General features: G+C 48.3%; 20 non-coding genes across 20 annotated transcripts; all 20 read right to left on the bottom strand.

Moving 5' to 3' along the window:
- Positions 1-149: 149 nt before the first annotated feature.
- TRNAV-AAC (transfer RNA valine (anticodon AAC)) lies at positions 150-222 on the bottom strand. The gene has a single exon. It is a non-coding gene; the product is annotated as a tRNA-Val (tRNA).
- Positions 223-1,743: 1,521 nt separating this feature from the next.
- TRNAV-UAC (transfer RNA valine (anticodon UAC)) lies at positions 1,744-1,816 on the bottom strand. Its single transcript has one exon. It is a non-coding gene; the product is annotated as a tRNA-Val (tRNA).
- A 444-nt stretch (positions 1,817-2,260) lies between these two features.
- TRNAP-UGG (transfer RNA proline (anticodon UGG)) lies at positions 2,261-2,332 on the bottom strand. The gene has a single exon. It is a non-coding gene; the product is annotated as a tRNA-Pro (tRNA).
- A 1,335-nt stretch (positions 2,333-3,667) lies between these two features.
- TRNAV-AAC (transfer RNA valine (anticodon AAC)) lies at positions 3,668-3,740 on the bottom strand. Its single transcript has one exon. It is a non-coding gene; the product is annotated as a tRNA-Val (tRNA).
- Positions 3,741-5,261: 1,521 nt separating this feature from the next.
- Positions 5,262-5,334, bottom strand: TRNAV-UAC (transfer RNA valine (anticodon UAC)). Its single transcript has one exon. It is a non-coding gene; the product is annotated as a tRNA-Val (tRNA).
- A 444-nt stretch (positions 5,335-5,778) lies between these two features.
- Positions 5,779-5,850, bottom strand: TRNAP-UGG (transfer RNA proline (anticodon UGG)). Its single transcript has one exon. It is a non-coding gene; the product is annotated as a tRNA-Pro (tRNA).
- A 1,336-nt stretch (positions 5,851-7,186) lies between these two features.
- TRNAV-AAC (transfer RNA valine (anticodon AAC)) lies at positions 7,187-7,259 on the bottom strand. The gene has a single exon. It is a non-coding gene; the product is annotated as a tRNA-Val (tRNA).
- A 1,521-nt stretch (positions 7,260-8,780) lies between these two features.
- TRNAV-UAC (transfer RNA valine (anticodon UAC)) lies at positions 8,781-8,853 on the bottom strand. The gene has a single exon. It is a non-coding gene; the product is annotated as a tRNA-Val (tRNA).
- Positions 8,854-9,297: 444 nt separating this feature from the next.
- TRNAP-UGG (transfer RNA proline (anticodon UGG)) lies at positions 9,298-9,369 on the bottom strand. Its single transcript has one exon. It is a non-coding gene; the product is annotated as a tRNA-Pro (tRNA).
- Positions 9,370-10,705: 1,336 nt separating this feature from the next.
- On the bottom strand, positions 10,706-10,778 carry TRNAV-AAC (transfer RNA valine (anticodon AAC)). Its single transcript has one exon. It is a non-coding gene; the product is annotated as a tRNA-Val (tRNA).
- Positions 10,779-12,299: 1,521 nt separating this feature from the next.
- TRNAV-UAC (transfer RNA valine (anticodon UAC)) lies at positions 12,300-12,372 on the bottom strand. The gene has a single exon. It is a non-coding gene; the product is annotated as a tRNA-Val (tRNA).
- A 444-nt stretch (positions 12,373-12,816) lies between these two features.
- TRNAP-UGG (transfer RNA proline (anticodon UGG)) lies at positions 12,817-12,888 on the bottom strand. Its single transcript has one exon. It is a non-coding gene; the product is annotated as a tRNA-Pro (tRNA).
- Positions 12,889-14,223: 1,335 nt separating this feature from the next.
- On the bottom strand, positions 14,224-14,296 carry TRNAV-AAC (transfer RNA valine (anticodon AAC)). Its single transcript has one exon. It is a non-coding gene; the product is annotated as a tRNA-Val (tRNA).
- Positions 14,297-15,817: 1,521 nt separating this feature from the next.
- Positions 15,818-15,890, bottom strand: TRNAV-UAC (transfer RNA valine (anticodon UAC)). Its single transcript has one exon. It is a non-coding gene; the product is annotated as a tRNA-Val (tRNA).
- Positions 15,891-16,334: 444 nt separating this feature from the next.
- TRNAP-UGG (transfer RNA proline (anticodon UGG)) lies at positions 16,335-16,406 on the bottom strand. The gene has a single exon. It is a non-coding gene; the product is annotated as a tRNA-Pro (tRNA).
- A 1,336-nt stretch (positions 16,407-17,742) lies between these two features.
- On the bottom strand, positions 17,743-17,815 carry TRNAV-AAC (transfer RNA valine (anticodon AAC)). Its single transcript has one exon. It is a non-coding gene; the product is annotated as a tRNA-Val (tRNA).
- Positions 17,816-19,336: 1,521 nt separating this feature from the next.
- On the bottom strand, positions 19,337-19,409 carry TRNAV-UAC (transfer RNA valine (anticodon UAC)). Its single transcript has one exon. It is a non-coding gene; the product is annotated as a tRNA-Val (tRNA).
- A 444-nt stretch (positions 19,410-19,853) lies between these two features.
- On the bottom strand, positions 19,854-19,925 carry TRNAP-UGG (transfer RNA proline (anticodon UGG)). Its single transcript has one exon. It is a non-coding gene; the product is annotated as a tRNA-Pro (tRNA).
- A 1,335-nt stretch (positions 19,926-21,260) lies between these two features.
- On the bottom strand, positions 21,261-21,333 carry TRNAV-AAC (transfer RNA valine (anticodon AAC)). The gene has a single exon. It is a non-coding gene; the product is annotated as a tRNA-Val (tRNA).
- Positions 21,334-22,854: 1,521 nt separating this feature from the next.
- Positions 22,855-22,927, bottom strand: TRNAV-UAC (transfer RNA valine (anticodon UAC)). Its single transcript has one exon. It is a non-coding gene; the product is annotated as a tRNA-Val (tRNA).
- Between the last annotated feature and the right edge of the window lie 330 nt (positions 22,928-23,257).

Genomic DNA, 23,257 nt, shown 5'->3' on the forward strand with positions numbered 1-23,257 from the left:
GGCACATGCACGACTACGCAAAGATGCAGATAACTTTTTACCGGCCTGCAATAGTAATACAAGTTTTACACAGGTCACAAGTTTTTAAAGGCCATCCCTGAGTGAGACTAAGCTTTTAGGGAGCAAACACAAAAGCAGACACTGCCCATTGTTTCTGCCCGGTCTCGAACCGGGGACCTTTCGCGTGTTAGGCGAACGTGATAACCACTACACTACAGAAACAAGCATGAGGGCTTGACTGAAGGAGCAAAATTCCCCTCATATGTTTGCCCGATTGCCTCTATACTTGATCAGCAGTTGCTCGCAAAGCGAGGAGTAAGTGTGAAAATTGCAGCGTTGTCAGCCAGCAAGCGTACACTCAGATGTACTGAAAAGTCACAGCTGCGGGTAGAGACAAATATCTGATGCCTAAATGCCTGAAACCAGAGCCTGTGAAAGCATCACACAGAGCACACTGAAAGCAAGCAGGAAGGAAGCCAAGGCATGGTGATCCTTTTTTTCTCCTGAGGCTAAAAATATTTTGCACAACAATGCTTTGAGTGGAATGAGGAATCTTCAAGCTTTGTGTATTTTGAGTAAAATTTGTGTGTTTTCTGCTAAAAAGGGTGTGTTGGGGATTTGGACCCGGACACCAACGAGCGAGGGCACAGAAGCACCACTGCTCAGACCCTGCTCCTAGGGTTGAGGGCAGAGAGTGGGCGAATACATCGCAAGGCAAGAAAATGCACATGGTTCTCTCTTCTGCAATATGACTAGAGTCATTTCCATGGTCGTCATCGAACATGACATAAAACGCCTCTATCCTTTAGACCTTTTGGCCCATAATTACAAGAGGATGACTGAGTGAGACGCTCTGCCAAATTTGGCAGCCTCGCACTCAGTCATTTTCAAAATGCAGGGAAGCGCCGTATTTAGTAGAATACAGCGCACCCCTGTGCTTCCCTCTGCGCCAGCTCTAAATTAGCTGCCGAGCACCAACGCAGCCATCCTTGCGCCATGGTACAAGGATGGCTGCGTGGAGGGGGAAATTGTTTTTGTTCAGGAAGGCACACCTTCCTGCACAACAGAAATCTTCAGTGGCGATATGTTCGTGCAGCACACATAGAAAGAGCAAAAATGAGGAGAAATGAAAACATTTCTGCTCGTTTCTCCACTATAACGACACCCATTGTATGGCGCTTGGTTTTTGGCGCTGCCACAGATTTACAAAAACTCGTAAAACTGGAGCAGCATCAAAATGCTATGGTGTTGCAGTGGCCCACCCAGAGCAACGCCCATTGCACGCCCCTTCCAGGGAAAGGGCTGCGTGTGAAGGGGCCGTATTTACAAGGTGGTGTTAAGCCACAAAATGTGGTTGAACGGCGTCTTGTAAATACGGCACAGTACATAGTGCCACCGGGGCGTCACTAAAGATGATGTGCCGGTGGCGATAGGGCATTGTAAGTCTGGCCCTTTCTTTGCTCAATGTGTATGTTCTTGGTGAAGGTAGGAAAGCCATTTTCGCTCTCATACCTTCCTTCCTTGGCTGGCTTGACCACAGTAGGCCCAGGCTTCAATGGAAAGGTAAAAAAGGGAGCAACTGACTGCCGTAAGGTGTATCGTCTTCTCTTGGTGAGTTGAGACCGATGCCCTTGGAGCGTAGTACCTCACGATGGTGAGGGATAGACACAGCCTCTTTAATTTCAATTTACCTGTCAGGTGAGGTGGTAAATGCAAATAATGTGATAAAGCACAGCAACTTGCTGTTTCTGCCTGGCCTCGAACCAGGGACCTTTCGCGTGTAAGGCGAACGTGATAACCACTACACTATAGAAACAGACATGCCAGCTTACTTGCTTCATGTGGCTATGCATTGGACTGGAACCACTGCACTGGAAACAGACACACCTGCTTTCTTTATGTGGCTATGCTTTGGACTGGAATGCAAGGACTAAGGGACAATATTCATGACGCTCAAAGCTGAGCCTTTCTGACAGGATCTCTTCCTTTGGAAGAAAGGAACTGGGATCACTTTCATTCCAAGAGGTGATTTCAAAACCAGCCCTGCAATTACTTTGGAGAAGCACTGTGCATTTCATGTTCCAACGAGAAGTGCTGCTCCAACACAAAAAAGCAGTTAGAAAGAAATCCCGCACTCCTTCATCATGCCGAACTGCCTCGACACCAGTAGAAAGCATGCAATGCATTCCACCATGGCATCTTACAAGAGTGGAAAGCAGAAATACTCCTGTTTAAAAACAGATCGAACCTATGAAGGCACGGGCTCGTCCGGGATTTGAACCCGGGACCTCTCACACCCAAAGCAAGAATCATACCCCTAGACCAACGAGCCTGCTGCTGCAAAAGCCTTTCAAACATCTTCTGAAGTGTCTTTGTGAAAAAGCAGGGCCACTTGGAGACTCTCCTTCTAAGCGTGCCATAGCAATTGATGTTTTGTGCCAAGGGTTTTTTTTTTGCCTCTAGCAAGGCAAGAGGTAGTCAAGAAGCCCTATGCTAGCAAGCTGAACTGTGGCGCTGATGAGAAAAGCAGACCCTTTCTGGTAGTTGTACGCCTCCGCAGGACCTGGGCCCTTGCACCGTAGACTTCCAGACCAGAAGCACTGAAGGGCCTGCCATCTCTTGCGCCTGAGCCAGAGGAGCATGCCTCTTGTATTCAAGCACAATTGCTCGATCAGGCTCGATCAGGCGAGATTTATATGAGTGCCTCACAGGCCTGAAACACTCACCTGGGAGACGCGGGGTGGCTGAATTCCCAGAATGGCCTTCGATAGGAAAATCACCTCCTTTCCTCCCGACTCATTTCAGAATTGGGTGAAAATCGCAAGACAGTGTTCAGGGGTGCATGGGTACTGCCTACTCCCAGCTGCCTCTCTGTCTTCTTCATGTTAATTTCAAGTCACAAGGAGGGACCATTGCCATTCTGCTCCGCCCACCTAACCAGGAAACCCAGGTTGAGCTTGTCTGCCTGTTGTTGTTGCAGGGGCAGTGCCTTCTCTGCCCAAAAGTGGCAGGAGAGCCTCACTTCAAACGATGGAATCAACTGCTTAAGTAGAAACCAGCATGGTATTTACAGTGATAAGGTGCAGCTCTAACAGAAGGCGTGACTGAGATGCCCCTTCCAGAAATACATGGAATGCTGATTGAGGGCCCAGCCGGAGGGTTGGTGGATTTCTTTTCATATGCTACAGCAGCTTGCAAAGATAGTGTTGTGGGGAGCTGGCTGTGCAAGCAGAGGAAGATTTAAGGGCAGAAAATAGACCTATCAGAAGTGCGATTTGAACCCACAACTACATGAGCAAACCAGGATGCTTAGCTTAACTGAAGATCAAGCTCTCTTGAGGCTGCCGCCTTAGACCACTCGGCCATCCTGACAGCTGAGTCTGTGTTTAGGTCTGACTCCTCAGTCTGCACTTGTCGATGCTGCCGCTTGCAATGTTCCTATCAAGGTGACAGGTTTAAAGGCCCCACAATATAACATGGCCAAGAAAAAAAAATGAAAAAAACAGAATAAGAAACCAGGCACATGCACGACTACGCAAAGATGCAGATAACTTTTTACCGGCCTGCAATAGTAATACAAGTTTTACACAGGTCACAAGTTTTTAAAGGCCATCCCTGAGTGAGACTAAGCTTTTAGGGAGCAAACACAAAAGCAGACACTGCCCATTGTTTCTGCCCGGTCTCGAACCGGGGACCTTTCGCGTGTTAGGCGAACGTGATAACCACTACACTACAGAAACAAGCATGAGGGCTTGACTGAAGGAGCAAAATTCCCCTCATATGTTTGCCCGATTGCCTCTATACTTGATCAGCAGTTGCTCGCAAAGCGAGGAGTAAGTGTGAAAATTGCAGCGTTGTCAGCCAGCAAGCGTACACTCAGATGTACTGAAAAGTCACAGCTGCGGGTAGAGACAAATATCTGATGCCTAAATGCCTGAAACCAGAGCCTGTGAAAGCATCACACAGAGCACACTGAAAGCAAGCAGGAAGGAAGCCAAGGCATGGTGATCCTTTTTTTCTCCTGAGGCTAAAAATATTTTGCACAACAATGCTTTGAGTGGAATGAGGAATCTTCAAGCTTTGTGTATTTTGAGTAAAATTTGTGTGTTTTCTGCTAAAAAGGGTGTGTTGGGGATTTGGACCCGGACACCAACGAGCGAGGGCACAGAAGCACCACTGCTCAGACCCTGCTCCTAGGGTTGAGGGCAGAGAGTGGGCGAATACATCGCAAGGCAAGAAAATGCACATGGTTCTCTCTTCTGCAATATGACTAGAGTCATTTCCATGGTCGTCATCGAACATGACATAAAACGCCTCTATACTTTAGACCTTTTGGCCCATAATTACAAGAGGATGACTGAGTGAGACGCTCTGCCAAATTTGGCAGCCTCGCACTCAGTCATTTTCAAAATGCAGGGAAGCGCCGTATTTAGTAGAATACAGCGCACCCCTGTGCTTCCCTCTGCGCCAGCTCTAAATTAGCTGCCGAGCACCAACGCAGCCATCCTTGCGCCATGGTACAAGGATGGCTGCGTGGAGGGGGAAATTGTTTTTGTTCAGGAAGGCACACCTTCCTGCACAACAGAAATCTTCAGTGGCGATATGTTCGTGCAGCACACATAGAAAGAGCAAAAATGAGGAGAAATGAAAACATTTCTGCTCGTTTCTCCACTATAACGACACCCATTGTATGGCGCTTGGTTTTTGGCGCTGCCACAGATTTACAAAAACTCGTAAAACTGGAGCAGCATCAAAACGCTATGGTGTTGCAGTGGCCCACCCAGAGCAACGCCCATTGCACGCCCCTTCCAGGGAAAGGGCTGCGTGTGAAGGGGCCGTATTTACAAGGTGGTGTTAAGCCACAAACCGTGGTTGAACGGCGTCTTGTAAATACGGCACAGTACATAGTGCCACCGGGGCGTCACTAAAGATGATGTGCCGGTGGCGATAGGGCCTTGTAAGTCTGGCCCTTTCTTTGCTCAAGGTGTATGTTCTTGGTGAAGGTAGGAAAGCCATTTTCGCTCTCATACCTTCCTTCCTTGGCTGGCTTGACCACAGTAGGCCCAGGCTTCAATGGAAAGGTCAAAAAGGGAGCAACTGACTGCCGTAAGGTGTATCGTCTTCTCTTGGTGAGTTGAGACCGATGCCCTTGGAGCGTAGTACCCCACGATGGTGAGGGATAGACACAGCCTCTTTAATTTCAATTTACCTGTCAGGTGAGGTGGTTAATGCAAATAATGTGATAAAGCACAGCAACTTGCTGTTTCTGCCTGGCCTCGAACCAGGGACCTTTCGCGTGTAAGGCGAACGTGATAACCACTACACTATAGAAACAGACATGCCTGCTTACTTGCTTCATGTGGCTATGCATTGGACTGGAACCACTGCACTGGAAACAGACACACCTGCTTTCTTTATGTGGCTATGCTTTGGACTGGAATGCAAGGACTAAGGGACAATATTCATGACGCTCAAAGCTGAGCCTTTCTGACAGGATCTCTTCCTTTGGAAGAAAGGAACTGGGATCACTTTCATTCCAAGAGGTGATTTCAAAACCAGCCCTGCAATTACTTTGGAGAAGCACTGTGCATTTCATGTTCCAACGAGAAGTGCTGCTCCAACACAAAAAAGCAGTTAGAAAGAAATCCCGCACTCCTTCATCATGCCGAACTGCCTCGACACCAGTAGAAAGCATGCAATGCATTCCACCATGGCATCTTACAAGAGTGGAAAGCAGAAATACTCCTGTTTAAAAACAGATCGAACCTATGAAGGCACGGGCTCGTCCGGGATTTGAACCCGGGACCTCTCACACCCAAAGCGAGAATCATACCCCTAGACCAACGAGCCTGCTGCTGCAAAAGCCTTTCAAACATCTTCTGAAGTGTCTTTGTGAAAAAGCAGGGCCACTTGGAGACTCTCCTTCTAAGCGTGCCATAGCAATTGATGTTTTGTGCCAAGGGTTTTTTTTTTGCCTCTAGCAAGGCAAGAGGTAGTCAAGAAGCCCTATGCTAGCAAGCTGAACTGTGGCGCTGATGAGAAAAGCAGACCCTTTCTGGTAGTTGTACGCCTCCGCAGGACCTGGGCCCTTGCACCGTAGACTTCCAGACCAGAAGCACTGAAGGGCCTGCCATCTCTTGCGCCTGAGCCAGAGGAGCATGCCTCTTGTATTCAAGCACACTTGCTCGCTCAGTGCTCGATCAGGCGAGATTTATATGAGTGCCTCACAGGCCTGAAACACTCACCTGGGAGACGCGGGGTGGCTGAATTCCCAGAATGGCCTTCGATAGGAAAATCACCTCCTTTCCTCCCGACTCATTTCAGAATTAGGTGAAAATCGCAAGACAGTGTTCAGGGGTGCATGGGTACTGCCTACTCCCAGCTGCCTCTCTGTCTTCTTCATGTTAATTTCAAGTCACAAGGAGGGACCATTGCCATTCTGCTCCGCCCACCTAACCAGGAAACCCAGGTTGAGCTTGTCTGCCTGTTGTTGTTGCAGGGGCAGTGCCTTCTCTGCCCAAAAGTGGCAGGAGAGCCTCACTTCAAACGATGGAATCAACTGCTTAAGTAGAAACCAGCATGGTAGTTACAGTGATAAGGTGCAGCTCTAACAGAAGGCGTGACTGAGATGCCCCTTCCAGAAATACATGGAATGCTGATTGAGGGCCCAGCCGGAGGGTTGGTGGATTTCTTTTCATATGCTACAGCAGCTTGCAAAGATAGTGTTGTGGGGAGCTGGCTGTGCAAGCAGAGGAAGATTTAAGGGCAGAAAATAGACCTATCAGAAGTGCGATTTGAACCCACAACTACATGAGCAAACCAGGATGCTTAGCTTAACTGAAGATCAAGCTCTCTTGAGGCTGCCGCCTTAGACCACTCGGCCATCCTGACAGCTGAGTCTGTGTTTAGGTCTGACTCCTCAGTCTGCACTTGTCGATGCTGCCGCTTGCAATGTTCCTATCAAGGTGACAGGTTTAAAGGCCCCACAATATAACATGGCCAAGAAAAAAAAAAGTAAAAAACAGAATAAGAAACCAGGCACATGCACGACTACGCAAAGATGCAGATAACTTTTTACCGGCCTGCAATAGTAATACAAGTTTTACACAGGTCACAAGTTTTTAAAGGCCATCCCTGAGTGAGACTAAGCTTTTAGGGAGCAAACACAAAAGCAGACACTGCCCATTGTTTCTGCCCGGTCTCGAACCGGGGACCTTTCGCGTGTTAGGCGAACGTGATAACCACTACACTACAGAAACAAGCATGAGGGCTTGACTGAAGGAGCAAAATTCCCCTCATATGTTTGCCCGATTGCCTCTATACTTGATCAGCAGTTGCTCGCAAAGCGAGGAGTAAGTGTGAAAATTGCAGCGTTGTCAGCCAGCAAGCGTACACTCAGATGTACTGAAAAGTCACAGCTGCGGGTAGAGACAAATATCTGATGCCTAAATGCCTGAAACCAGAGCCTGTGAAAGCATCACACAGAGCACACTGAAAGCAAGCAGGAAGGAAGCCAAGGCATGGTGATCCTTTTTTTCTCCTGAGGCTAAAAATATTTTGCACAACAATGCTTTGAGTGGAATGAGGAATCTTCAAGCTTTGTGTATTTTGAGTAAAATTTGTGTGTTTTCTGCTAAAAAGGGTGTGTTGGGGATTTGGACCCGGACACCAACGAGCGAGGGCACAGAAGCACCACTGCTCAGACCCTGCTCCTAGGGTTGAGGGCAGAGAGTGGGCGAATACATCGCAAGGCAAGAAAATGCACATGGTTCTCTCTTCTGCAATATGACTAGAGTCATTTCCATGGTCGTCATCGAACATGACATAAAACGCCTCTATCCTTTAGACCTTTTGGCCCATAATTACAAGAGGATGACTGAGTGAGACGCTCTGCCAAATTTGGCAGCCTCGCACTCAGTCATTTTCAAAATGCAGGGAAGTGCGGTATTTAGTAGAATACAGCGCACCCCTGTGCTTCCCTCTGCGCCAGCTCTAAATTAGCTGCCGAGCACCAACGCAGCCATCCTTGCGCCATGGTACAAGGATGGCTGCGTGGAGGGGGAAATTGTTTTTGTTCAGGAAGGCACACCTTCCTGCACAACAGAAATCTTCAGTGGCGATATGTTCGTGCAGCACACATAGAAAGAGCAAAAATGAGGAGAAATGAAAACATTTCTGCTCGTTTCTCCACTATAACGACACCCATTGTATGGCGCTTGGTTTTTGGCGCTGCCACAGATTTACAAAAACTCGTAAAACTGGAGCAGCATCAAAATGCTATGGTGTTGCAGTGGCCCACCCAGAGCAACGCCCATTGCACGCCCCTTCCAGGGAAAGGGCTGCGTGTGAAGGGGCCGTATTTACAAGGTGGTGTTAAGCCACAAAACGTGGTTGAACGGCGTCTTGTAAATACGGCACAGTACATAGTGCCACCGGGGCGTCACTAAAGATGATGTGCCGGTGGCGATAGGGCCTTGTAAGTCTGGCCCTTTCTTTGCTCAAGGTGTATGTTCTTGGTGAAGGTAGGAAAGCCATTTTCGCTCTCATACCTTCCTTCCTTGGCTGGCTTGACCACAGTAGGCCCAGGCTTCAATGGAAAGGTCAAAAAGGGAGCAACTGACTGCCGTAAGGTGTATCGTCTTCTCTTGGTGAGTTGAGACCGATGCCCTTGGAGCGTAGTACCTCACGATGGTGAGGGATAGACACAGCCTCTTTAATTTCAATTTACCTGTCAGGTGAGGTGGTAAATGCAAATAATGTGATAAAGCACAGCAACTTGCTGTTTCTGCCTGGCCTCGAACCAGGGACCTTTCGCGTGTAAGGCGAACGTGATAACCACTACACTATAGAAACAGACATGCCTGCTTACTTGCTTCATGTGGCTATGCATTGGACTGGAACCACTGCACTGGAAACAGACACACCTGCTTTCTTTATGTGGCTATGCTTTGGACTGGAATGCAAGGACTAAGGGACAATATTCATGACGCTCAAAGCTGAGCCTTTCTGACAGGATCTCTTCCTTTGGAAGAAAGGAACTGGGATCACTTTCATTCCAAGAGGTGATTTCAAAACCAGCCCTGCAATTACTTTGGAGAAGCACTGTGCATTTCATGTTCCAACGAGAAGTGCTGCTCCAACACAAAAAAGCAGTTAGAAAGAAATCCCGCACTCCTTCATCATGCCGAACTGCCTCGACACCAGTAGAAAGCATGCAATGCATTCCACCATGGCATCTTACAAGAGTGGAAAGCAGAAATACTCCTGTTTAAAAACAGATCGAACCTATGAAGGCACGGGCTCGTCCGGGATTTGAACCCGGGACCTCTCACACCCAAAGCGAGAATCATACCCCTAGACCAACGAGCCTGCTGCTGCAAAAGCCTTTCAAACATCTTCTGAAGTGTCTTTGTGAAAAAGCAGGGCCACTTGGAGACTCTCCTTCTAAGCGTGCCATAGCAATTGATGTTTTGTGCCAAGGGTTTTTTTTTTGCCTCTAGCAAGGCAAGAGGTAGTCAAGAAGCCCTATGCTAGCAAGCTGAACTGTGGCGCTGATGAGAAAAGCAGACCCTTTCTGGTAGTTGTACGCCTCCGCAGGACCTGGGCCCTTGCACCGTAGACTTCCAGACCAGAAGCACTGAAGGGCCTGCCATCTCTTGCGCCTGAGCCAGAGGAGCATGCCTCTTGTATTCAAGCACACTTGCTCGCTCAGTGCTCGATCAGGCGAGATTTATATGAGTGCCTCACAGGCCTGAAACACTCACCTGGGAGACGCGGGGTGGCTGAATTCCCAGAATGGCCTTCGATAGGAAAATCACCTCCTTTCCTCCCGACTCATTTCAGAATTGGGTGAAAATCGCAAGACAGTGTTCAGGGGTGCATGGGTACTGCCTACTCCCAGCTGCCTCTCTGTCTTCTTCATGTTAATTTCAAGTCACAAGAAGGGACCATTGCCATTCTGCTCCGCCCACCTAACCAGGAAACCCAGGTTGAGCTTGTCTGCCTGTTGTTGTTGCAGGGGCAGTGCCTTCTCTGCCCAAAAGTGGCAGGAGAGCCTCACTTCAAACGATGGAATCAACTGCTTAAGTAGAAACCAGCATGGTAGTTACAGTGATAAGGTGCAGCTCTAACAGAAGGCGTGACTGAGATGCCCCTTCCAGAAATACATGGAATGCTGATTGAGGGCCCAGCCGGAGGGTTGGTGGATTTCTTTTCATATGCTACAGCAGCTTGCAAAGATAGTGTTGTGGGGAGCTGGCTGTGCAAGCAGAGGAAGATTTAAGGGCAGAAAATAGACCTATCAGAAGTGCGATTTGAACCCACAACTACATGAGCAAACCAGGATGCTTAGCTTAACTGAAGATCAAGCTCTCTTGAGGCTGCCGCCTTAGACCACTCGGCCATCCTGACAGCTGAGTCTGTGTTTAGGTCTGACTCCTCAGTCTGCACTTGTCGATGCTGCCGCTTGCAATGTTCCTATCAAGGTGACAGGTTTAAAGGCCCCACAATATAACATGGCCAAGAAAAAAAAAAGAAAAAAACAGAATAAGAAACCAGGCACATGCACGACTACGCAAAGATGCAGATAACTTTTTACCGGCCTGCAATAGTAATACAAGTTTTACACAGGTCACAAGTTTTTAAAGGCCATCCCTGAGTGAGACTAAGCTTTTAGGGAGCAAACACAAAAGCAGACACTGCCCATTGTTTCTGCCCGGTCTCGAACCGGGGACCTTTCACGTGTTAGGCGAACGTGATAACCACTACACTACAGAAACAAGCATGAGGGCTTGACTGAAGGAGCAAAATTCCCCTCATATGTTTGCCCGATTGCCTCTATACTTGATCAGCAGTTGCTCGCAAAGCGAGGAGTAAGTGTGAAAATTGCAGCGTTGTCAGCCAGCAAGCGTACACTCAGATGTACTGAAAAGTCACAGCTGCGGGTAGAGACAAATATCTGATGCCTAAATGCCTGAAACCAGAGCCTGTGAAAGCATCACACAGAGCACACTGAAAGCAAGCAGGAAGGAAGCCAAGGCATGGTGATCCTTTTTTTCTCCTGAGGCTAAAAATATTTTGCACAACAATGCTTTGAGTGGAATGAGGAATCTTCAAGCTTTGTGTATTTTGAGTAAAATTTGTGTGTTTTCTGCTAAAAAGGGTGTGTTGGGGATTTGGACCCGGACACCAACGAGCGAGGGCACAGAAGCACCACTGCTCAGACCCTGCTCCTAGGGTTGAGGGCAGAGAGTGGGCGAATACATCGCAAGGCAAGAAAATGCACATGGTTCTCTCTTCTGCAATATGACTAGAGTCATTTCCATGGTCGTCATCGAACATGACATAAAACGCCTCTATACTTTAGACCTTTTGGCCCATAATTACAAGAGGATGACTGAGTGAGACGCTCTGCCAAATTTGGCAGCCTCGCACTCAGTCATTTTCAAAATGCAGGGAAGCGCCGTATTTAGTAGAATACAGCGCACCCCTGTGCTTCCCTCTGCGCCAGCTCTAAATTAGCTGCCGAGCACCAACGCAGCCATCCTTGCGCCATGGTACAAGGATGGCTGCGTGGAGGGGGAAATTGTTTTTGTTCAGGAAGGCACACCTTCCTGCACAACAGAAATCTTCAGTGGCGATATGTTCGTGCAGCACACATAGAAAGAGCAAAAATGAGGAGAAATGAAAACATTTCTGCTCGTTTCTCCACTATAACGACACCCATTGTATGGCGCTTGGTTTTTGGCGCTGCCACAGATTTACAAAAACTCGTAAAACTGGAGCAGCATCAAAATGCTATGGTGTTGCAGTGGCCCACCCAGAGCAACGCCCATTGCACGCCCCTTCCAGGGAAAGGGCTGCGTGTGAAGGGGCCGTATTTACAAGGTGGTGTTAAGCCACAAACCGTGGTTGAACGGCGTCTTGTAAATACGGCACAGTACATAGTGCCACCGGGGCGTCACTAAAGATGATGTGCCGGTGGCGATAGGGCCTTGTAAGTCTGGCCCTTTCTTTGCTCAAGGTGTATGTTCTTGGTGAAGGTAGGAAAGCCATTTTCGCTCTCATACCTTCCTTCCTTGGCTGGCTTGACCACAGTAGGCCCAGGCTTCAATGGAAAGGTCAAAAAGGGAGCAACTGACTGCCGTAAGGTGTATCGTCTTCTCTTGGTGAGATGAGACCGATGCCCTTGGAGCGTAGTACCCCACGATGGTGAGGGATAGACACAGCCTCTTTAATTTCAATTTACCTGTCAGGTGAGGTGGTTAATGCAAATAATGTGATAAAGCACAGCAACTTGCTGTTTCTGCCTGGCCTCGAACCAGGGACCTTTCGCGTGTAAGGCGAACGTGTTAACCACTACACTATAGAAACAGACATGCCTGCTTACTTGCTTCATGTGGCTATGCATTGGACTGGAACCACTGCACTGGAAACAGACACACCTGCTTTCTTTATGTGGCTATGCTTTGGACTGGAATGCAAGGACTAAGGGACAATATTCATGACGCTCAAAGCTGAGCCTTTCTGACAGGATCTCTTCCTTTGGAAGAAAGGAACTGGGATCACTTTCATTCCAAGAGGTGATTTCAAAACCAGCCCTGCAATTACTTTGGAGAAGCACTGTGCATTTCATGTTCCAACGAGAAGTGCTGCTCCAACACAAAAAAGCAGTTAGAAAGAAATCCCGCACTCCTTCATCATGCCGAACTGCCTCGACACCAGTAGAAAGCATGCAATGCATTCCACCATGGCATCTTACAAGAGTGGAAAGCAGAAATACTCCTGTTTAAAAACAGATCGAACCTATGAAGGCACGGGCTCGTCCGGGATTTGAACCCGGGACCTCTCACACCCAAAGTGAGAATCATACCCCTAGACCAACGAGCCTGCTGCTGCAAAAGCCTTTCAAACATCTTCTGAAGTGTCTTTGTGAAAAAGCAGGGCCACTTGGAGACTCTCCTTCTAAGCGTGCCATAGCAATTGATGTTTTGTGCCAAGGGTTTTTTTTTGCCTCTAGCAAGGCAAGAGGTAGTCAAGAAGCCCTATGCTAGCAAGCTGAACTGTGGCGCTGATGAGAAAAGCAGACCCTTTCTGGTAGTTGTACGCCTCCGCAGGACCTGGGCCCTTGCACCGTAGACTTCCAGACCAGAAGCACTGAAGGGCCTGCCATCTCTTGCGCCTGAGCCAGAGGAGCATGCCTCTTGTATTCAAGCACACTTGCTCGCTCAGTGCTCGATCAGGCGAGATTTATATGAGTGCCTCACAGGCCTGAAACACTCACCTGGGAGACGCGGGGTGGCTGAATTCCCAGAATGGCCTTCGATAGGAAAATCACCTCCTTTCCTCCCGACTCATTTCAGAATTGGGTGAAAATCACAAGACAGTGTTCAGGGGTGCATGGGTACTGCCTACTCCCAGCTGCCTCTCTGTCTTCTTCATGTTAATTTCAAGTCACAAGGAGGGACCATTGCCATTCTGCTCCGCCCACCTAACCAGGAAACCCAGGTTGAGCTTGTCTGCCTGTTGTTGTTGCAGGGGCAGTGCCTTCTCTGCCCAAAAGTGGCAGGAGAGCCTCACTTCAAACGATGGAATCAACTGCTTAAGTAGAAACCAGCATGGTAGTTACAGTGATAAGGTGCAGCTCTAACAGAAGGCGTGACTGAGATGCCCCTTCCAGAAATACATGGAATGCTGATTGAGGGCCCAGCCGGAGGGTTGGTGGATTTCTTTTCATATGCTACAGCAGCTTGCAAAGATAGTGTTGTGGGGAGCTGGCTGTGCAAGCAGAGGAAGATTTAAGGGCAGAAAATAGACCTATCAGAAGTGCGATTTGAACCCACAACTACATGAGCAAACCAGGATGCTTAGCTTAACTGAAGATCAAGCTCTCTTGAGGCTGCCGCCTTAGACCACTCGGCCATCCTGACAGCTGAGTCTGTGTTTAGGTCTGACTCCTCAGTCTGCACTTGTCGATGCTGCCGCTTGCAATGTTCCTATCAAGGTGACAGGTTTAAAGGCCCCACAATATAACATGGCCAAGAAAAAAAAAAGAAAAAAACAGAATAAGAAACCAGGCACATGCACGACTACGCAAAGATGCAGATAACTTTTTACCGGCCTGCAATAGTAATACAAGTTTTACACAGGTCACAAGTTTTTAAAGGCCATCCCTGAGTGAGACTAAGCTTTTAGGGAGCAAACACAAAAGCAGACACTGCCCATTGTTTCTGCCCGGTCTCGAACCGGGGACCTTTCGCGTGTTAGGCGAACGTGATAACCACTACACTACAGAAACAAGCATGAGGGCTTGACTGAAGGAGCAAAATTCCCCTCATATGTTTGCCCGATTGCCTCTATACTTGATCAGCAGTTGCTCGCAAAGCGAGGAGTAAGTGTGAAAATTGCAGCGTTGTCAGCCAGCAAGCGTACACTCAGATGTACTGAAAAGTCACAGCTGCGGGTAGAGACAAATATCTGATGCCTAAATGCCTGAAACCAGAGCCTGTGAAAGCATCACACAGAGCACACTGAAAGCAAGCAGGAAGGAAGCCAAGGCATGGTGATCCTTTTTTTCTCCTGAGGCTAAAAATATTTTGCACAACAATGCTTTGAGTGGAATGAGGAATCTTCAAGCTTTGTGTATTTTGAGTAAAATTTGTGTGTTTTCTGCTAAAAAGGGTGTGTTGGGGATTTGGACCCGGACACCAACGAGCGAGGGCACAGAAGCACCACTGCTCAGACCCTGCTCCTAGGGTTGAGGGCAGAGAGTGGGCGAATACATCGCAAGGCAAGAAAATGCACATGGTTCTCTCTTCTGCAATATGACTAGAGTCATTTCCATGGTCGTCATCGAACATGACATAAAACGCCTCTATCCTTTAGACCTTTTGGCCCATAATTACAAGAGGATGACTGAGTGAGACGCTCTGCCAAATTTGGCAGCCTCGCACTCAGTCATTTTCAAAATGCAGGGAAGTGCCGTATTTAGTAGAATACAGCGCACCCCTGTGCTTCCCTCTGCGCCAGCTCTAAATTAGCTGCCGAGCACCAACGCAGCCATCCTTGCGCCATGGTACAAGGATGGCTGCGTGGAGGGGGAAATTGTTTTTGTTCAGGAAGGCACACCTTCCTGCACAACAGAAATCTTCAGTGGCGATATGTTCGTGCAGCACACATAGAAAGAGCAAAAATGAGGAGAAATGAAAACATTTCTGCTCGTTTCTCCACTATAACGACACCCATTGTATGGCGCTTGGTTTTTGGCGCTGCCACAGATTTACAAAAACTCGTAAAACTGGAGCAGCATCAAAATGCTATGGTGTTGCAGTGGCCCACCCAGAGCAACGCCCATTGCACGCCCCTTCCAGGGAAAGGGCTGCGTGTGAAGGGGCCGTATTTACAAGGTGGTGTTAAGCCACAAAACGTGGTTGAACGGCGTCTTGTAAATACGGCACAGTACATAGTGCCACCGGGGCGTCACTAAAGATGATGTGCCGGTGGCGATAGGGCCTTGTAAGTCTGGCCCTTTCTTTGCTCAAGGTGTATGTTCTTGGTGAAGGTAGGAAAGCCATTTTCGCTCTCATACCTTCCTTCCTTGGCTGGCTTGACCACAGTAGGCCCAGGCTTCAATGGAAAGGTCAAAAAGGGAGCAACTGACTGCCGTAAGGTGTATCGTCTTCTCTTGGTGAGTTGAGACCGATGCCCTTGGAGCGTAGTACCTCACGATGGTGAGGGATAGACACAGCCTCTTTAATTTCAATTTACCTGTCAGGTGAGGTGGTAAATGCAAATAATGTGATAAAGCACAGCAACTTGCTGTTTCTGCCTGGCCTCGAACCAGGGACCTTTCGCGTGTAAGGCGAACGTGATAACCACTACACTATAGAAACAGACATGCCTGCTTACTTGCTTCATGTGGCTATGCATTGGACTGGAACCACTGCACTGGAAACAGACACACCTGCTTTCTTTATGTGGCTATGCTTTGGACTGGAATGCAAGGACTAAGGGACAATATTCATGACGCTCAAAGCTGAGCCTTTCTGACAGGATCTCTTCCTTTGGAAGAAAGGAACTGGGATCACTTTCATTCCAAGAGGTGATTTCAAAACCAGCCCTGCAATTACTTTGGAGAAGCACTGTGCATTTCATGTTCCAACGAGAAGTGCTGCTCCAACACAAAAAAGCAGTTAGAAAGAAATCCTGCACTCCTTCATCATGCCGAACTGCCTCGACACCAGTAGAAAGCATGCAATGCATTCCACCATGGCATCTTACAAGAGTGGAAAGCAGAAATACTCCTGTTTAAAAACAGATCGAACCTATGAAGGCACGGGCTCGTCCGGGATTTGAACCCGGGACCTCTCACACCCAAAGCGAGAATCATACCCCTAGACCAACGAGCCTGCTGCTGCAAAAGCCTTTCAAACATCTTCTGAAGTGTCTTTGTGAAAAAGCAGGGCCACTTGGAGACTCTCCTTCTAAGCGTGCCATAGCAATTGATGTTTTGTGCCAAGGGTTTTTTTTTTGCCTCTAGCAAGGCAAGAGGTAGTCAAGAAGCCCTATGCTAGCAAGCTGAACTGTGGCGCTGATGAGAAAAGCAGACCCTTTCTGGTAGTTGTACGCCTCCGCAGGACCTGGGCCCTTGCACCGTAGACTTCCAGACCAGAAGCACTGAAGGGCCTGCCATCTCTTGCGCCTGAGCCAGAGGAGCATGCCTCTTGTATTCAAGCACACTTGCTCGCTCAGTGCTCGATCAGGCGAGATTTATATGAGTGCCTCACAGGCCTGAAACACTCACCTGGGAGACGCGGGGTGGCTGAATTCCCAGAATGGCCTTCGATAGGAAAATCACCTCCTTTCCTCCCGACTCATTTCAGAATTGGGTGAAAATCGCAAGACAGTGTTCAGGGGTGCATGGGTACTGCCTACTCCCAGCTGCCTCTCTGTCTTCTTCATGTTAATTTCAAGTCACAAGAAGGGACCATTGCCATTCTGCTCCGCCCACCTAACCAGGAAACCCAGGTTGAGCTTGTCTGCCTGTTGTTGTTGCAGGGGCAGTGCCTTCTCTGCCCAAAAGTGGCAGGAGAGCCTCACTTCAAACGATGGAATCAACTGCTTAAGTAGAAACCAGCATGGTAGTTACAGTGATAAGGTGCAGCTCTAACAGAAGGCGTGACTGAGATGCCCCTTCCAGAAATACATGGAATGCTGATTGAGGGCCCAGCCGGAGGGTTGGTGGATTTCTTTTCATATGCTACAGCAGCTTGCAAAGATAGTGTTGTGGGGAGCTGGCTGTGCAAGCAGAGGAAGATTTAAGGGCAGAAAATAGACCTATCAGAAGTGCGATTTGAACCCACAACTACATGAGCAAACCAGGATGCTTAGCTTAACTGAAGATCAAGCTCTCTTGAGGCTGCCGCCTTAGACCACTCGGCCATCCTGACAGCTGAGTCTGTGTTTAGGTCTGACTCCTCAGTCTGCACTTGTCGATGCTGCCGCTTGCAATGTTCCTATCAAGGTGACAGGTTTAAAGGCCCCACAATATAACATGGCCAAGAAAAAAAAAAGAAAAAAACAGAATAAGAAACCAGGCACATGCACGACTACGCAAAGATGCAGATAACTTTTTACCGGCCTGCAATAGTAATACAAGTTTTACACAGGTCACAAGTTTTTAAAGGCCATCCCTGAGTGAGACTAAGCTTTTAGGGAGCAAACACAAAAGCAGACACTGCCCATTGTTTCTGCCCGGTCTCGAACCGGGGACCTTTCACGTGTTAGGCGAACGTGATAACCACTACACTACAGAAACAAGCATGAGGGCTTGACTGAAGGAGCAAAATTCCCCTCATATGTTTGCCCGATTGCCTCTATACTTGATCAGCAGTTGCTCGCAAAGCGAGGAGTAAGTGTGAAAATTGCAGCGTTGTCAGCCAGCAAGCGTACACTCAGATGTACTGAAAAGTCACAGCTGCGGGTAGAGACAAATATCTGATGCCTAAATGCCTGAAACCAGAGCCTGTGAAAGCATCACACAGAGCACACTGAAAGCAAGCAGGAAGGAAGCCAAGGCATGGTGATCCTTTTTTTCTCCTGAGGCTAAAAATATTTTGCACAACAATGCTTTGAGTGGAATGAGGAATCTTCAAGCTTTGTGTATTTTGAGTAAAATTTGTGTGTTTTCTGCTAAAAAGGGTGTGTTGGGGATTTGGACCCGGACACCAACGAGCGAGGGCACAGAAGCACCACTGCTCAGACCCTGCTCCTAGGGTTGAGGGCAGAGAGTGGGCGAATACATCGCAAGGCAAGAAAATGCACATGGTTCTCTCTTCTGCAATATGACTAGAGTCATTTCCATGGTCGTCATCGAACATGACATAAAACGCCTCTATACTTTAGACCTTTTGGCCCATAATTACAAGAGGATGACTGAGTGAGACGCTCTGCCAAATTTGGCAGCCTCGCACTCAGTCATTTTCAAAATGCAGGGAAGCGCCGTATTTAGTAGAATACAGCGCACCCCTGTGCTTCCCTCTGCGCCAGCTCTAAATTAGCTGCCGAGCACCAACGCAGCCATCCTTGCGCCATGGTACAAGGATGGCTGCGTGGAGGGGGAAATTGTTTTTGTTCAGGAAGGCACACCTTCCTGCACAACAGAAATCTTCAGTGGCGATATGTTCGTGCAGCACACATAGAAAGAGCAAAAATGAGGAGAAATGAAAACATTTCTGCTCGTTTCTCCACTATAACGACACCCATTGTATGGCGCTTGGTTTTTGGCGCTGCCACAGATTTACAAAAACTCGTAAAACTGGAGCAGCATCAAAATGCTATGGTGTTGCAGTGGCCCACCCAGAGCAACGCCCATTGCACGCCCCTTCCAGGGAAAGGGCTGCGTGTGAAGGGGCCGTATTTACAAGGTGGTGTTAAGCCACAAACCGTGGTTGAACGGCGTCTTGTAAATACGGCACAGTACATAGTGCCACCGGGGCGTCACTAAAGATGATGTGCCGGTGGCGATAGGGCCTTGTAAGTCTGGCCCTTTCTTTGCTCAAGGTGTATGTTCTTGGTGAAGGTAGGAAAGCCATTTTCGCTCTCATACCTTCCTTCCTTGGCTGGCTTGACCACAGTAGGCCCAGGCTTCAATGGAAAGGTCAAAAAGGGAGCAACTGACTGCCGTAAGGTGTATCGTCTTCTCTTGGTGAGTTGAGACCGATGCCCTTGGAGCGTAGTACCCCACGATGGTGAGGGATAGACACAGCCTCTTTAATTTCAATTTACCTGTCAGGTGAGGTGGTTAATGCAAATCATGTGATAAAGCACAGCAACTTGCTGTTTCTGCCTGGCCTCGAACCAGGGACCTTTCGCGTGTAAGGCGAACGTGTTAACCACTACACTATAGAAACAGACATGCCTGCTTACTTGCTTCATGTGGCTATGCATTGGACTGGAACCACTGCACTGGAAACAGACACACCTGCTTTCTTTATGTGGCTATGCTTTGGACTGGAATGCAAGGACTAAGGGACAATATTCATGACGCTCAAAGCTGAGCCTTTCTGACAGGATCTCTTCCTTTGGAAGAAAGGAACTGGGATCACTTTCATTCCAAGAGGTGATTTCAAAACCAGCCCTGCAATTACTTTGGAGAAGCACTGTGCATTTCATGTTCCAACGAGAAGTGCTGCTCCAACACAAAAAAGCAGTTAGAAAGAAATCCCGCACTCCTTCATCATGCCGAACTGCCTCGACACCAGTAGAAAGCATGCAATGCATTCCACCATGGCATCTTACAAGAGTGGAAAGCAGAAATACTCCTGTTTAAAAACAGATCGAACCTATGAAGGCACGGGCTCGTCCGGGATTTGAACCCGGGACCTCTCACACCCAAAGTGAGAATCATACCCCTAGACCAACGAGCCTGCTGCTGCAAAAGCCTTTCAAACATCTTCTGAAGTGTCTTTGTGAAAAAGCAGGGCCACTTGGAGACTCTCCTTCTAAGCGTGCCATAGCAATTGATGTTTTGTGCCAAGGGTTTTTTTTTGCCTCTAGCAAGGCAAGAGGTAGTCAAGAAGCCCTATGCTAGCAAGCTGAACTGTGGCGCTGATGAGAAAAGCAGACCCTTTCTGGTAGTTGTACGCCTCCGCAGGACCTGGGCCCTTGCACCGTAGACTTCCAGACCAGAAGCACTGAAGGGCCTGCCATCTCTTGCGCCTGAGCCAGAGGAGCATGCCTCTTGTATTCAAGCACACTTGCTCGCTCAGTGCTCGATCAGGCGAGATTTATATGAGTGCCTCACAGGCCTGAAACACTCACCTGGGAGACGCGGGGTGGCTGAATTCCCAGAATGGCCTTCGATAGGAAAATCACCTCCTTTCCTCCCGACTCATTTCAGAATTGGGTGAAAATCACAAGACAGTGTTCAGGGGTGCATGGGTACTGCCTACTCCCAGCTGCCTCTCTGTCTTCTTCATGTTAATTTCAAGTCACAAGGAGGGACCATTGCCATTCTGCTCCGCCCACCTAACCAGGAAACCCAGGTTGAGCTTGTCTGCCTGTTGTTGTTGCAGGGGCAGTGCCTTCTCTGCCCAAAAGTGGCAGGAGAGCCTCACTTCAAACGATGGAATCAACTGCTTAAGTAGAAACCAGCATGGTAGTTACAGTGATAAGGTGCAGCTCTAACAGAAGGCGTGACTGAGATGCCCCTTCCAGAAATACATGGAATGCTGATTGAGGGCCCAGCCGGAGGGTTGGTGGATTTCTTTTCATATGCTACAGCAGCTTGCAAAGATAGTGTTGTGGGGAGCTGGCTGTGCAAGCAGAGGAAGATTTAAGGGCAGAAAATAGACCTATCAGAAGTGCGATTTGAACCCACAACTACATGAGCAAACCAGGATGCTTAGCTTAACTGAAGATCAAGCTCTCTTGAGGCTGCCGCCTTAGACCACTCGGCCATCCTGACAGCTGAGTCTGTGTTTAGGTCTGACTCCTCAGTCTGCACTTGTCGATGCTGCCGCTTGCAATGTTCCTATCAAGGTGACAGGTTTAAAGGCCCCACAATATAACATGGCCAAGAAAAAAAAAAGAAAAAAACAGAATAAGAAACCAGGCACATGCACGACTACGCAAAGATGCAGATAACTTTTTACCGGCCTGCAATAGTAATACAAGTTTTACACAGGTCACAAGTTTTTAAAGGCCATCCCTGAGTGAGACTAAGCTTTTAGGGAGCAAACACAAAAGCAGACACTGCCCATTGTTTCTGCCCGGTCTCGAACCGGGGACCTTTCGCGTGTTAGGCGAACGTGATAACCACTACACTACAGAAACAAGCATGAGGGCTTGACTGAAGGAGCAAAATTCCCCTCATATGTTTGCCCGATTGCCTCTATACTTGATCAGCAGTTGCTCGCAAAGCGAGGAGTAAGTGTGAAAATTGCAGCGTTGTCAGCCAGCAAGCGTACACTCAGATGTACTGAAAAGTCACAGCTGCGGGTAGAGACAAATATCTGATGCCTAAATGCCTGAAACCAGAGCCTGTGAAAGCATCACACAGAGCACACTGAAAGCAAGCAGGAAGGAAGCCAAGGCATGGTGATCCTTTTTTTCTCCTGAGGCTAAAAATATTTTGCACAACAATGCTTTGAGTGGAATGAGGAATCTTCAAGCTTTGTGTATTTTGAGTAAAATTTGTGTGTTTTCTGCTAAAAAGGGTGTGTTGGGGATTTGGACCCGGACACCAACGAGCGAGGGCACAGAAGCACCACTGCTCAGACCCTGCTCCTAGGGTTGAGGGCAGAGAGTGGGCGAATACATCGCAAGGCAAGAAAATGCACATGGTTCTCTCTTCTGCAATATGACTAGAGTCATTTCCATGGTCGTCATCGAACATGACATAAAACGCCTCTATCCTTTAGACCTTTTGGCCCATAATTACAAGAGGATGACTGAGTGAGACGCTCTGCCAAATTTGGCAGCCTCGCACTCAGTCATTTTCAAAATGCAGGGAAGTGCCGTATTTAGTAGAATACAGCGCACCCCTGTGCTTCCCTCTGCGCCAGCTCTAAATTAGCTGCCGAGCACCAACGCAGCCATCCTTGCGCCATGGTACAAGGATGGCTGCGTGGAGGGGGAAATTGTTTTTGTTCAGGAAGGCACACCTTCCTGCACAACAGAAATCTTCAGTGGCGATATGTTCGTGCAGCACACATAGAAAGAGCAAAAATGAGGAGAAATGAAAACATTTCTGCTCGTTTCTCCACTATAACGACACCCATTGTATGGCGCTTGGTTTTTGGCGCTGCCACAGATTTACAAAAACTCGTAAAACTGGAGCAGCATCAAAATGCTATGGTGTTGCAGTGGCCCACCCAGAGCAACGCCCATTGCACGCCCCTTCCAGGGAAAGGGCTGCGTGTGAAGGGGCCGTATTTACAAGGTGGTGTTAAGCCACAAAACGTGGTTGAACGGCGTCTTGTAAATACGGCACAGTACATAGTGCCACCGGGGCGTCACTAAAGATGATGTGCCGGTGGCGATAGGGCCTTGTAAGTCTGGCCCTTTCTTTGCTCAAGGTGTATGTTCTTGGTGAAGGTAGGAAAGCCATTTTCGCTCTCATACCTTCCTTCCTTGGCTGGCTTGACCACAGTAGGCCCAGGCTTCAATGGAAAGGTCAAAAAGGGAGCAACTGACTGCCGTAAGGTGTATCGTCTTCTCTTGGTGAGTTGAGACCGATGCCCTTGGAGCGTAGTACCTCACGATGGTGAGGGATAGACACAGCCTCTTTAATTTCAATTTACCTGTCAGGTGAGGTGGTAAATGCAAATAATGTGATAAAGCACAGCAACTTGCTGTTTCTGCCTGGCCTCGAACCAGGGACCTTTCGCGTGTAAGGCGAACGTGATAACCACTACACTATAGAAACAGACATGCCTGCTTACTTGCTTCATGTGGCTATGCATTGGACTGGAACCACTGCACTGGAAACAGACACACCTGCTTTCTTTATGTGGCTATGCTTTGGACTGGAATGCAAGGACTAAGGGACAATATTCATGACGCTCAAAGCTGAGCCTTTCTGACAGGATCTCTTCCTTTGGAAGAAAGGAACTGGGATCACTTTCATTCCAAGAGGTGATTTCAAAACCAGCCCTGCAATTACTTTGGAGAAGCACTGTGCATTTCATGTTCCAACGAGAAGTGCTGCTCCAACACAAAAAAGCAGTTAGAAAGAAATCCTGCACTCCTTCATCAT

This window comes from Pleurodeles waltl, chromosome 10, assembly GCF_031143425.1.
Source record: "Pleurodeles waltl isolate 20211129_DDA chromosome 10, aPleWal1.hap1.20221129, whole genome shotgun sequence".
NCBI classification, from domain to species: Eukaryota; Metazoa; Chordata; class Amphibia; order Caudata; family Salamandridae; genus Pleurodeles; species Pleurodeles waltl.